Below are 14,565 nucleotides of genomic sequence, written 5' to 3'. Positions count from 1 at the left end.
GGCCGGTGGTTGTGGAGGTCTGCGGGCGGGGGGCTTATCAGAATCTGGAAGCCCCCTTTAACAAGGGGACCAACAGATCCCGGCCCCCCCCTGTTTGAAATGGTAAGGGGGTACAAAAGTACCCCTACCATTTCACAAAGAAAGTGTAAAAAATGGTTAAATAAAACAAACACACTTTTGAAAAATTCCTTTATTAAAAATAAAAAAAAGATTCCAGCGGCGGTAATCCACTCTTGCTATCCAGCGACGGACGATCATCTCTCCAGCGATGTCTCATCTCATCCAGCGCAACGATCCTCCATCCTTCTTCTGTCTCCTCCACGGAGACACTGCAGGCATTCCGGCGGCTGACGTTTCTTATATACGGAGGGCGGGGCCACCCGTCACCTGACCCCGCCCCCCCTCCGACGCAAGGGGAAACCCGGGGTTCCCCGTGACGTATGGGTGACCCCGCCCCCCTCTGATGTAACGGAAACCTGCCTGTGTTACATCAGAGGGGTGCGGGTCACCCCTACGTCACAGGGAACCCCGGGTTTCCCCTTACGTCAGAGGGGGGCGGGGTCAGGTGATGGGTGGCCCCACCCTCCGTATATAAGAAACGTCAGCCGCCGGAATGCCTGCAGTGTCTCCGTGGAGGAGACAGAAGAAGGATGTATTCGCTGCGCTGGATGACATGAGACATCGCTGGAGAGATGACCGTCCGTCGCTGGATAGCAAGAGTGGATTACCGCCGCTGGAATCTTTTTTTTATTTTTTTATTTTTAATAAAGGAATTTTTCAAAAGTGTGTTTGTTTTATTTAACCATTTTTTACACTTTCTTTGTGAAATGGTAGGGGTACTTTTGTACCCCCTTACCATTTCAAACAGGGGGGGCGGGATCTGGGGGTCCCCTTGTTAAAGGGGGCTTCCAGATTCTGATAAGCCCCCCGCCCGCAGACCTCCACAACCACCGGCCAGGGTTGTGGGGATGAGGCCCTTGTCCTCATCAACATGGGGACAAGGTGCTTTGAGGGGTCACAGACCCCCAAAGCATCCTCCCAATGTTGAGGGCATGTGGCCTGGTACGGTTCAGGAGGGAGGGGGGGCCGCTCTCTCGTCCCCCCCTCTTTTCCTGCGGCCTGCCAGGTTGCGGGCTCGGATAAAGGGTCTGGTATGGATTTTTAGGGGGAACCCCACGTCAATTTTTTTTTAAATTTGATGCGGGGTTCCCCTTAATATCCATACCAGACCTGAAGGGTCTGGTTATGGATATTTAGGGGGAACCCCACGTCAAATTTTTTCTTAAATTTGAGGCAGGGTTCCCCTTAATATCCATACCAGACCTGAAAGGCCTGGTAATTGAATTTGGGGGACCCCCACGCTTTTTTTTTTATTTATTTATTTATTTTTTTATCAATGACTTTCAATGAGTGTTCTCTGTATTACGGAGCCGACAATTCATAATAGCTGCGAGTGATTTTAAAGGACTTTTTTTCCTGCATAAATGACACTTTGTGCAGGGACAATTCTAAGCACGGGAAACATGCGCCCCTTTACAGGCATACTATAGACAACCCCCCCCTACGAAATTTAAAGGAATATTACACTTTTATTGTTTCACTTTAATCATTATTAAAATCACTGCTCCCGAAAAAACGGCCGTTTTTAAAACTTTTTTTTGCATTGATACATGTCCCCTGGGGCAGGACCCGGGTCCCCAAACACTTTTTAGGACAGTAACTTGCAGAATCTTTTCTCTCTGTCAAATCTTTTTTCTCTGTCGAATATTTTCTCTATATAATCTTGGACTAATAGAGGTAAGGTTAAGCACATTCGACCACAGGTTCTATAGACACAGATTGTTGTCAGAGTCATGTCGAATCTCCTATTCTATATCGAACTGTTGTAACAATGAAAACGAAAATAAAGCATTTATTTATGTCGGATCTTTCCTTTTTCGGATTTTGTATTTTCGTTATCGTTTGTCAAAACGAAAACGAAAATAGCTGAAATTCGGACGAAAATGCATTCAGACGAAAACGAATGCACATGTCTACTATTTTCCATCCGTCTGGCAGGCAAATCTCTGGCGGATCACATATGATCGGATGAACACAGACAGACGGTCCGTTTTCATCTGATCTCCCCATAGAGGAGAGCGGAACTGGGTCCGTCTCCACTCTGCTCAGTAAGCAGAGACGGACTAATCACCCGCCTGTTTAGGGGGGATCAGCGGAGGGATCCCCCACTGAGCGAGCAAATCCTGTAAAACTGAGCAGCCCATGTGAAAGTAGCCTAATGCCGCGTACACACTACTGTTTTTTTCTGTCGGAATAAACTCTGACAGTTTTTCCGACGGAGTTCCGCTGAAACTATCTTGCATACACACGATCACACCAAAGTCCGATCGTCAAGAACGTGGTGATGTACAACACGTACGACGGGACTAGAAAAAGGACGTTCAATAGCCAGTAGCCAATAGCCTCCGTCTTGTACTTGCTTCAGAGCATGCGTCGTTTTTGGTCCGTCAGAACAGCATACAGACTAATGGTTTTCCCGATAGGAATTGATTCCGTCGGAAAGATTTAAAACATGTTCTATTTCTAGGTCCGCCATAATTTTTTTTTTTTAAAAGTCAGATGAGGCCCACACTCGATCGGAATATCAGATGAAATGATTCTGTCTGACTTTTTCTGACGGAAAGTCCGACCGTGTGTACGCAGCATTAGGCCAGGTTCACACTGGTATAATATGACTGTCACCCTACTTTGCCCTGCGACATTGGTCCTACTTCCGTCCTACATCCATCCGACTTGAATGAACGGAATAAGATTTTGCTCCGACTTTGAGATAGTCCGACTTGACGTTTGACCAATCAAAACAATACAAGTGTGAGATAAATTCCTTTTCCTGCTGCTGTAATCACCATGCCGGATGTCACAAGTCGGATGGTTAGGACGAGGATCAAACTTTGATCTGGCTTCAATGGTATTCAATGTGCTGAAAATGGACCAAAGTCGGACCAAAGAATTGCAGGAACCTTTTTTAAAGTTGGGCCGACTTGTGTGGGAGCAGTTAGGATGACTCTCATAGAGAACCATTGATTTGTCACACATCATGCGACATGTGCTCTCAATGTCAGAGCGTATGTCACACCAGTGTGAACCGGGCCTCAGGCCGGATTCACACTGGTACGACATGATGGCGATACCACTTTGGGTCCAACATGCGTCCGACTTCAATGAACAGGGTTCCGACTTTGATCCCCAACAATACCAGGCACTGTGTCTGGTATGAATCTTTAGGGGGAACGCTACAGTGACATCATAAGGGGTGGGGCCTCTTGATGACATCACCTGATGACCCTGCCCCATGCCAATATAAGTAGTGGCGCACCGCACACCCAGCATTAGATCGGGAGAGAGTGTTGAGTCAACATCAGAAGAACAGAGGGAGAAGACATCGGAGAAGACCCAGCAAAAGAGCGAAAAAAAAGCGGAGAAGACACAGCAGAGGCAGAAGACAGCAGACAGAGGGAGAAGAACCGGAGAGGGCTAGAAGACATAAGCGGAGATCGGAGAAGACCTGGAGGGGGGAGAAGAACTGGCAGAGGAAGAAGATGTCAGCGGAGGAGGCAGAAGAGCCAGTGAGGGGAGAAGCAGATGAAAGAGACGACAGAGGTGCCTTAATAAATTACTTTAAAAACCTGTGTACTGCGTTTTATTTTTGACACTTTTTTAGGTGAATGAGTAGGGGTACAATGTACGCCATACTCATTCACATAGGGTGGGGCAGGATCTGGGAGCCCCCTTGTTAATAGCTGCTGACTATTAATAAACAGACATTCATCTGTCCCCCAGTCCAGCGATGCGGGTGCACAGAGTCTCACTCCTTTCCGCCGGTGCTGCCATAGCAACTGTGGGCACCTGACAGCTTTCGGCTTCATGGCCGGGCACGCACTGCGCATGTGCCAGTCACGCTGCGCTCTGTTGGTGGATAGGGAATCTTCTGGGACCTGTCACGGGTCCGAGAAGATTGCAGAGAGGCCTAGGGGACACCTTGGTGGAGAGGAGGAGTCGCCTAGGGGGAGAGGAGTCACCTAGAGCAGGAAGGAGGAAGTGGGACAGCAAGTCCCACTCTAAACTAGGTACACACCCCCCCCCCCCCCCAAATGTGGCATGTCAGGGGGCGAGGAGTACTTGAAGCGGAAGTTCAAATTTTGGGTGGAACTCTGCTTTAAGAAGTGTCAGTAAGTAGGAGCGTGCACACTGCGTATGCTTCCAGTTCCAATATAAAACAGAGATTCATGCTCCATACTCACGATCAGATTTTCCAATAACAAATGTTGAATGTGAGATTGTTGGCGGAAAGTCCGCCTGTGTGTATGCTCCATCGGACATTTGTTGGCGGACGTTCTGCCAACAAATGTTGGCTAGCAGGTTCTCAAATTTTTCCCCAACAAATGTTTGTTGTCGGACTTTCCGATCGTGTTCACAAATGCTCGGATCAAGTACGAGCCAGAGATATAACTAGCGTTCGTAACGGAGATATCGTATACGTCTTGTACGTCACTATGTTCATAATTGTTGGCCAACATTTGTGTGACCGTGTGTATGCAAGACAAGTTGGAGCCAACATCCTTCGAACAAAAATCCACGGTTTTGTTGTCGGAAAGTCCGATCGTGTGTGTACGGGGAATAACATTCTCCTAGCTTGTACACCATACCTGAGAGCCTTAGCCTATGGGTTAGGTTGACAGTTCATAATCACAATCTTATTATACAATCTTCCTTTAGGTTTACCAACAACTATGTAGTACATTTTCTCTGCTTGTATTCTAATCAGGTAGGAGAATGCACCAGTCCTTTAAAAGTATCATAATCACAGGTTTTCTTTCTGATGTAGAATGCTAAATTTTATTACTTTGTCTTTATTATAACATAAGCAGATTTAGCTATATCAAACTGAGAGGGTACATAACAGCATCATAATTAAAGCTGTAAATAATGATCAATGATCTGTTCAGTGTTTACCAAAGAATGTTTTTTTACAGCATATAAAGATCCTGATCAATGGCATTGGTGTGAATTGATTTCCTTTAGATTCTGCCTACAATAAACATATTTGTCAACCGATACATAAATTAAAGTGTCTCTCAGGCCGCGTACACACGCGGGGACTGTTCGCTCAACTTTGTCCGTCAAACACTTTCAGCAAACAGTCCACACGACGAACGAACAGTTTGCTGAAACCGTGCGCGATGACGTGGACGGCACGTACGACGGGACGGAAAATACGACGTCCTATACACTGCATTACAACTTTCGGCGTGTAAATCCTTTCTGAGCATGCGCGGAACTTAGTTTGACGAACAAGCCTACACACGAGGGGACTGTTCGCTGAAACCAAGTTTCAGCGGACAGTTTTTCTGAATTTCCGAAAAACTTTGTTCAGCAGACTGTTCACTGAAACTGTTGGGAGAACAGTCCCCGCGTGTGTACGCGGCCTCAGGGTAAGAATCAAAACTTATGCTTTGCAAGGTATCCCAGATATATGCACCATTCTAATATGTCCATTTACCAAAGACAAAATAATTGTTATGCTTTAACTAATTACTAACCTAATTTCTGGTGTAGGGCAGACAACAAAACAAGCTAATCCCTAAAGTAGGGTACACGCTATAAGAAAATTCTCGTACGACTAATGCCGTGTACACACGGTCGGACTTTCCGGCACAAAAAGTCAGACGGAATAATTTCATCGGATATTCCGATCGTGTGTGGGCATCGGCGGACTTCTTTTTTTTCGAAAAAAATTCTGAGGGACCTAGAAATAGAACATGTTTTATATCTTTCAGACGGAATCAATTCCTATCAGGAAAACCGTTCGTCTGTATGCTGTTCTGACGGACTAAAAACGACGCAAGGGCAGCTATTGGCTACTGGCTATTGAACTTCCTTTTTCTAGTCCCGTTGAATGTGTTGTACGTCACCGCATTCTAAACGTTCGGACTTGTGATCGTGTGTAGGCAAGTCCATTTCAGCGGAACTCCGTCGGAAAAAGAGTTTATTCTGATGGAAAAAATGGTCGTGTGTATGCAGGATATGGCTTTTTTGTTGTTTTTTGTTTATGATCATGCGCAGTCTTTCTTTTCCGATTTTCCTTGTATGAAAATCGTACGAAAACAGTACACATTAAGCAAAAATAATTTGTTCTGTTCCAGTACGAGAAACATTTTTGAGTTTGTCCTTTCAGGAATTTTTGTACGGGAATTCAGAATTGGCTGTTGAAAGTTGTGTACACACTATATGAAAATCATACGAAAGTTCCTCAGACGAAAATGTCCGCCTGATTTTCTGATTTTATCTGATATTATCTGATCGGACATGCACAAAAAAATTATTTATATGATGCCAGATCGTACAATTTTTTTTTAGTCAGTACAGTTGTTGTTTTGAAAATGCAATACAAATACACTACAACACATTACATAACTTCCAAAATTTTTGTCGTACAAGAATTTTGGTGACTTTAGTAAACTCTTCAGGTTCGAGCTGAGATTAGCATGCAAAAAAAATGAATGATCATTCATCCGATAATCTCATCATGTGTACCAAGCATTAGAGTGTGTACGAGCCTTTAAAGGGGTTGTAAAGGTAATTTTTTTATTTTCTACATAGATTCCTTTAAGCTAGTGCATTGTTGGTTCACTTATCTTTTCCTTCGATTTCCCTTCTAAATGTTTTTTTTCTTTAGTTTCTTTGTCTAAATTTCTCACTTCCTGTTTCACCCCAGTAAGCTGTTCAGTAAGCTGTTCAGTAAGCTGTTCTGGCTGACTAACCACCAGCTCGGATGATGGTGAGAAGTTTACTGAGGAGAAACAGGAAGTGAGATATTCAGACAAAGAAAAAAAACATTTAGAAGGGAAATCAAAGGAAAAGGTAAGTGAACCAACAATGCGCTAGCTTAAAGGAACCTATGTAGAAAATAAAAAATTTACCTTTACAACCCCTTTAAGCTCTGACGGGGCCCAAAATTGTTACCGCTAGTGCCCACGCACGAGTATTGTGTCTGGCTCCGACGTATGTGGAGGCTGTCTTGAAGGCATTCACGTGGTTTTTGTGTCTGGTAGCTCACTCTAGTGTGCATATACAATTATTATGTCCGGCAGGTCCCTCTTGCGTTCAGTTAGAAGGTTACTTCTAGTGCACATGTGTGGTTATGCAGCTCAACCTAGTGTGCGTGAGGAGTTATTGTGTCTGACAGCTCCCTCTAGTGTGTGGTTACAAGGCTTCTTCTAGTGCACATGTGCTGTTTTGTGTCTGGCTCCACCATGTGTGCAGGCTCTCTTCAGTGCGCATTTGCTGTCTTGTGTCTCGCTCCAACAACATGTGTGCAGGTTCCCTTCATTGTGCATTCACTGCCTTGTGTCTCCCTCCAACAACATATGTGCAGGCCCCCTCCATTGTACATTCGCTATCTCGTGTCTCGCTCCAACAATGTATGCAGGCTCCCTCCATTGTGCATTCATTGTCTTGTGTTTGGCTCCAACAACATGTGTGCAGGCTCCCTCCAGTGAGCATACGCTGTCTTGTGTCTTGCTCCAACAACGTGTGCAGGCTCCCTTCAGTACGCAATCACTGTCTTGTGTTTAGCTCCAACAACATGTGTTCAGGCTCCCTCCAGTGAGCATGCGCTGTCTTGTGGCTCGCTCCAACAACATGTGTGCAGGCTCCCGCCAGTGTGCATTCGCTGTCTTGTGTCTGGCTCCAACAGCGTGTGTTTAACATTATTTATTGAACAGCAGCGAGTAAACAAACCTTAATATAGGGCCCATTTGGGCCTTTTGTTCATAGCACACTGCTGCATGGTTTCAGAAAGAAAAAAAAAATAAGTGTAAGAATAGTGTGCACCTAATTAGCTTCATATTATATCACTCACATTTCACCACTCCCACTTATGCCTATAGATAAAATATTAGGCCTAACTGGTATATGCCTCACATTTATCACTGAGCAAAATGGTCATCCTGCTGGCCAATTTTACACTTCTGTATCCTCTGCAGTATCTTATTTCTTGTAGTAAAACTCCGACTTGTGCTCTTTGATTATATATTGCCTACACTTTTACTTTGATATGTGCTTTGTATGAGCACAATTGGTCACAATTGGTCTCCTGGACATGTATGCTGGGCAGGGAGCACCAATGCTCTGATGAAGCCATCTCCCTGCTTGCTCCTTCTGAAATCAATCTGCCAGTGGCTGAAAATAGCATTATGAAATACAGTAGGACCTGATTGGATTAAAAGGCTCTCGTCCCCTCTTTTCCAGTCTGAGGTTTATTGTTCAGGTATTTGTGGGAAGCTTATACAGTATTTGGTCGTCAAAGGGGAGTGAAGTAAAATATATTGTCATTACTGAAAATACCTGTGAAGCTTATCTGCGGCCATTTTTTTTAAATTTTGAAAAGTGTGGGGAAGAGTTCAAATGTATGGCACGATCTGCTTTATACCCTATCTTGACTAACCCAGACTTCCCTCAGGAGTGGGCAGAGGCCCATTCCTGACCCGGATGAAGACGGGATGCGTCCAGGCATCTCATTTCCTTGACTCAGACAGGTGGCCTTACATTTCAGCTCTGACGCAGCCAAACAGAAGATTTGCTTTAGATTTTTGGAAGGCATTCCAGCTACACCACTTTATTCAGACGCTGGGCTCACCAGCAGAGTACAGGTGGTTCTCAAAGCCATTTGAATCCCATTGCATGGACAGGGCACATTACCCTGCACCCTCTCCATAATGTACTCTTTGCTGATCTCCCCACCCAGGCTACCGGGACTCATCAAGTGGGAAGCTGAATTGGGGCTGTCATTTACCCCTGCTCAACATGGGCGAATCATTAAATTTGCCCTCAAATCATCCGTGTGCACGTGCATTCAAGAAGGCAATTATAAATTGCTTACGAGATGGTATCACACTCTGTCCGTCCTGAACCACCTATTCCCAGAGGCATTAGACCTCTGTAAAGAGGTGCCAGAGGGAAAAAGGGATGTTGCTACACACCTTTTGCGGTTGCCCAAGCCTGGAGAACTCTTGGAAGGAAGTGTGCAGACTTATGCGACAGTTTACAGATGTACAAAAAATTGATCATATGTCATTTGTTTAACGCTGCCAAGCTCTGCATTGCTTTGCGATGGAAATCTGATCCCCCATCTATCCAAATGTGGCTTAGAAAAGTAGAAGACATTAATAAATTGGAAGACCTAGTCCTATCCCTACAAAACAAACACAAATGTTAAAAAAAAAAAAACTGGCTCCTCTGGAATATCTTTATATATTCAGATGAAGGTAGATATCTACTTGATAGGGCCACTCAACCACTTTGCTTTGGCCAGTGAGGTGGTTTGTTATCCCCCTGGTCCCCGTTGATTTTTTAAAATATAGAGTGTTCAATCCATGAAGTGGGGGGGGGGGGGGTTGTGTCTAATGCTTATAACCATTAAATGTTTAAAAAATTCTGTGTGAGTGAGATTAACTTTTGTACCAGGTTCTTCTCAGTACACATTCAAGAACCTAATGTTCTGAAAGTAAGGATGGGAAGATATCCCTAATAAGGACATAGGCAGCCATAAAAGCCGGATCCTTTTCTGTTCTGTCCAAAACAAAATAAAACCTTCAGGCTGAAGTTTATTGAAAAATAATTCAAATAGAGGATGTTTTTATATGTGCCTGGAATTTAGCTGTAACCTTTCCAATATTCATGTCTGGGGATTTCTGTATAACCACTTTGCAATGTATTAAAAATATTCTTTCAAAAATAATGTAACAATTTTTAATTTAGCTGATGTAATTAATCACTCAAAAAATCTCTGTTTTGCTTACGCTATCTAGAACTTGATGAAATAAGACACTCCAATGGGATTGCCTGCTCTATAAGGTGTTAGGTTGGAGGGAGGTACTAAGATGGATTTCCAGTTGGTGCACCACTACTACTGGTGGCCCAGAGAGCAAGCAAGAGGCAGGGCATAGAGTTTGCTTAATCCTGAAATGGGAAGTCCCCTACCTTGAGTATGCTACAATTCATAGGGTTCATAGGGTGTGGGCATCTCAAAAGTTTGTTCGTCTTTTTAAAAATAAAATAACACAGAGACAATTGTGGCAGCTGGGTCATTAGCTGTTGGACTGGAGTTGTCCTGGTAATGAAAATATCTTGTGTATTTAATTTGTGTTATTTGTTTTTTATGCAGATCAGTGGAAATCAGTTGGGCTCCACCGGAGGAGCCTAATGGAATTATTCTTGGATATGAGCTTAGAAGAAAAACCTTGTATCCCTGTAAGGGACAGAACCTAACAAGGGGTGGGAATGATGAACCATGCATGCCTATTAAGTGTAAGAAAGGTGAAGACATATGTGGAGGAACGTGCTACAACCCTCACCAACAGGTAAGACTGGGTTTATACAATAGCTACATCTAGGAGCAGAGTTGGCCAACCACTAGTCTGCTAACTTAGAAGGGACTTTTAGTTCTGGAATGCCATATGAGCCTTTGGTTGATGGGGGGCTGTTAGTTTCAGCATGGAGCTAAGTCTAATTTACTTATACACCCAAGATCACTTCTTTATGAATTTGTCCTTTAAAGTAAGTCTGTTCTCCATGTTATACTTTTTAAAGCTTTAAGTCCTATCTAGGAACATGGTCCAAAGGTGCCTCCAATTACTTGTGTTGGCCAGGAAAGCCTCCTTTCTGCACCCCTTTAATTCTGATTTGTCAACAACTTCTCTGTCTTTGGAAATAAGCCACACACTCTGGACCTAATGCCGCGTACACATGATCAGACTATCCGGCGGACTTAGTCTGGCGGACAAACCGCCGGAACGTCCGCCGGACTTTCCGAACGAGCGGACCTGCCCACACACAACCGGACTTTGGCGGGAGTCCACCGTACTTTTGAAAATGAACGGACTTACCCACACACGGAGTAAAGAACGTCAGGTAGCCGGGACTAGCGAAGGAAGTCAATGTGGCCGAGATTGACATGTCGCTGGCCCCATCACCTGGTATGGACTTAAAGCGGAGGTCCACCCTAAAATGGACCTTCCGCTCATCGGAATCCTCCCCCCCTCCGGCGCCACAATTGGCACCTTTCAGGGGGGAGGGGGGTGCAGTTACCTGGATAATCCAGGTAAATGCACCCACTTCCGGGATAGCTCTCTGCGGAAAGGGGCGTAGATTACGCCCCTTTCCGCAAGTGCCCGCCCCTTTCCGCAAGTGCCCCGCTGCCTGCTGGGAAAACACACAGATCCCAGAGGCAGCGGGGACCGTCCTTATTGCGCAGCTCGGCTCGCGCATGCGCAGCGCGGCTCGCGCATGCGCAGTAGGGAACCGGGAAATGAAGCCGAAAGGCTCCATTTCCTGATTCCCATACCCAAGATGGCGGCGGCAGCACCCGAGAAACGATCTACAGATCGGCTTCGGGTGCCGACATCGCGGGCGCGCTGGACAGGTAAGTGTCACTATTTTAAAAGTCAGCAGCTGCAGTATTTGTAGCTGCTGGCTTTTAAAAAAAAAAAACGCAGAGTCCCGGTGGACTCCCGCTTTAAAGGGGAAGCCCTTCGCCGAAAAATGGCGTGGGGGTCCCCCCAATAAGATCCTTATCCGAGCATGCAGCCCGGCCGGTCAGGAAAGGGGGTGGGGATGAGCGAGCCCCCCCGAGCCGTACCAGGCCGCGTGCCCTCAACATGGGGGGGTGCTTTGGGGAAGGGGGGCCATGTGGCCCCCCCACCCCAAAGCACCTCGCCCCCATGTTGATGAGGACAAGGGCCTCTTCCCGACAACCCTGGCCGTTGGTTGTCGGGGTCTGCGGGTGGGGGCTTATCGGAATCGGGGTTTGTGGGCAGGGGCTTATCAGAATCCGGAAGCCCCCTTTAATAAGGGGGCTCCAGATACCGGCCCCCCCACCCTATGTGAATGAGTATGGGGTACAATGTACCCCTACCCATTCACCTGTGAAAAAATTTAAATAAAACACAACATACAAGGGTTTAAAATAATTTATTGCACAGCTCCGGGGGTCTTCTTCCGTCTTGGGGGGTCTTCTCACCGGACTCCTCCGCTATCTTCTGCTCTTTTGCTAGCTCTTTTACTAGCGGAGGAGCCCGGCTTTCTTCTTCGTCGCCGCCCGGGGGTCTTCTTCTGACTTCGAGGTTTTGTCCCCCTCTTTGGGGGTCTTGTCCCCCTCTTTGGTTCTTCTTGCCAGGCTTCCGCTCCTTCTTCCAGCTCTTTTACTGGCGGTGGACCGGTCTTAAGTCGCCGCCTTCTCTTCTTCTCTTCTTTTCTTCTTCCTTGAGATGTTGACTCAACGCTGTCTCTGGCAGTATATAGGGGAGTGATGTCCCCGCCCATTATGATGTCACAGTCCCAGCATCCTCTGGGACTGTGACATCATAATGGGCGGGGACATCACCCGGTGACCCCGCCCATTGTCCCTATATAAGTCGCCGCGCAACGCGTCCCTGTCATTACGGCCAGAGACAGCGTCGAGTCAACATCTCAAGGAAGAAGAAGAGGAGGCGAGAAGGCGGCGACAGCAGCAGCAGAAGACCGGGCCACCGCCAGTAAAAGAGATGGAAGAAGGAGTGGAGGCCCGGCAAGAAGAACTGAAGAGGGGGACAAGACCCCCGAAGAGGGGGACAAGACACCCAAAGTTGGAAGAAGAGGCGGCGACAGAAGACGGGGCCACCACTAGTAAAGGAGCTAAAGGAAGAAAGCGAAGGCCTGGCAAGAAGAACCGAAGAGGGGGAAAAGACCCCCCAAGTCGGAAGAAGACCCCCGGGCGGCGACGAAGGAAGCAGGGATCCTCCGCTAGTAAAAGAGCTAGCAAAAGAGCAGAAGATAGCGGAGGAGTCCGGTGAGAAGACCCCCCAAGACGGAAGAAGACCCCCGGAGCTGTGCAATAAATTATTTTAAACCCTTGTATGTTGTGTTTTATTTAAATTTTTTCACAGGTGAATGGGTAGGGGTACATTGTACCCCATACTCATTCACATAGAGTGGGGGGCCGGTATCCGGTTATTAAAGGGGCTCCCGGATTCCGATAAGCCCCCCGCCCACAGACCCGACAACCAACGGCCAGGGTTGTCGGGAAGAGGCCTTCATCAACATGGGACAAGCACCCCCCCATGTTGAGGGCACACGGCCTGGTACGGCTCAGAAGGGGGGGGCGCTCGCTCATCCCCACCCCCTTTCCTGACCGGCTGGGCTGCGTGCTCGGATAAGGGTCTTATATGGACCTTGGGGGGGATCCCCATGACGTTTTTTCAGTGTAGGGCTTCCCCTTTAAGTCCATACCAGGTGACGGGCCAGCAACGTGCCAAAGGCGGTGACATTGACTTCCTTCGCTAGTCCCGGCTACCTGGAGCCGCGTTCAAAATGAACAGACTTTTCTCCGTGTGCAGGAAAGTCCGTTCATTTGAAAAGTCCAGCGGACTAGCACACACTACTTTCTAAGTCCGCCGGACTTTTGGGATAGTTTGATCGTGTGTACGCTGCAAAAGTGACACCAACCTATATGTAGAAGAAAAAGAGGGCACATCAGGCTAGTGCATGATCTTTAGACACCGTTTATTAAAAAAAGGAGAAATAAATAATTATAATCACAAATCAATAAAAAAGGACATGCTCATCACAATTGTCCAAATACAGAACTTCTATATGTACTTCTTACATCCTGGGAAGATGCTGCACAGATCTATAGAATCAAATGCGTTTTAGGGGGTTCCCCTCTTCATCCGAGCTCTGATTTTGCCACCAAGTCTGAGGAGGGCAGCAAGACATAGTGAACATTGGAGAGAGGATGTAGATAGGAAATAGTCCATCCAAATCTTGAGCACCACACCTGAGCACAAGAGGTTTAATTCTGTTTGGTGACACCCACCTATCCCTAAAAATAAAAAATCGAAAGCGCCAAAAGAACCTAACTATTGGCATGAATAAATGATACCATATAAATTAATAGCTGCAGTGAAGAAGACCTTGCAAGTGCAAAATGGTACTAATAATAAAAATAAATAAATAAATATACAGCGCTTAGTGCCACAAATGTTAAATAAATATCATATTTGAAAACTGATGCAATTTTGAAAAATCGCTAAAAACTCCTATGCAGATAATTTATGCTGAGTGCCACAAAGATTAAACAGATGTCACATTTGAATCCTGGTGCTTTTTTAAAAAATCGCTAGAAAGTCCCATACAGAATATTTGTTGCAAACATCAATAAAATTGAAGTAATAAGAAGTTTCAAATCCCAATTAAAGTGCTCGTGCTCTACAAAGTAGACATGAATCCGTGCTTGATTAGATGCTTGATATGTGCTCACAGGACAGTGCCCTGGATGTCAACTCACCCCTACAAATAGACCAACTATTTCTAGTTTGGTCAAACATGCATGTGGCGAACTCCCCATGGATTTTCTGTGGACTGATGTGGTTCGGGATCGATACTTCCTCATATGACTGGATATGATAAAGAGGTCCTCATTCCTCTATATACTAGTGTTGTTTGGGGTAGATGTTCCTCATGCAAATG

This window comes from Lithobates pipiens, unplaced genomic scaffold (assembly GCF_037356315.1).
Source record: "Lithobates pipiens isolate NorthernLeopardFrog02 unplaced genomic scaffold, aLitPip1_a1.2 Scaffold_18, whole genome shotgun sequence".
Classification (NCBI taxonomy): Eukaryota; Metazoa; Chordata; class Amphibia; order Anura; family Ranidae; genus Lithobates; species Lithobates pipiens.
This window is presented reverse-complemented; position numbering follows the sequence as displayed.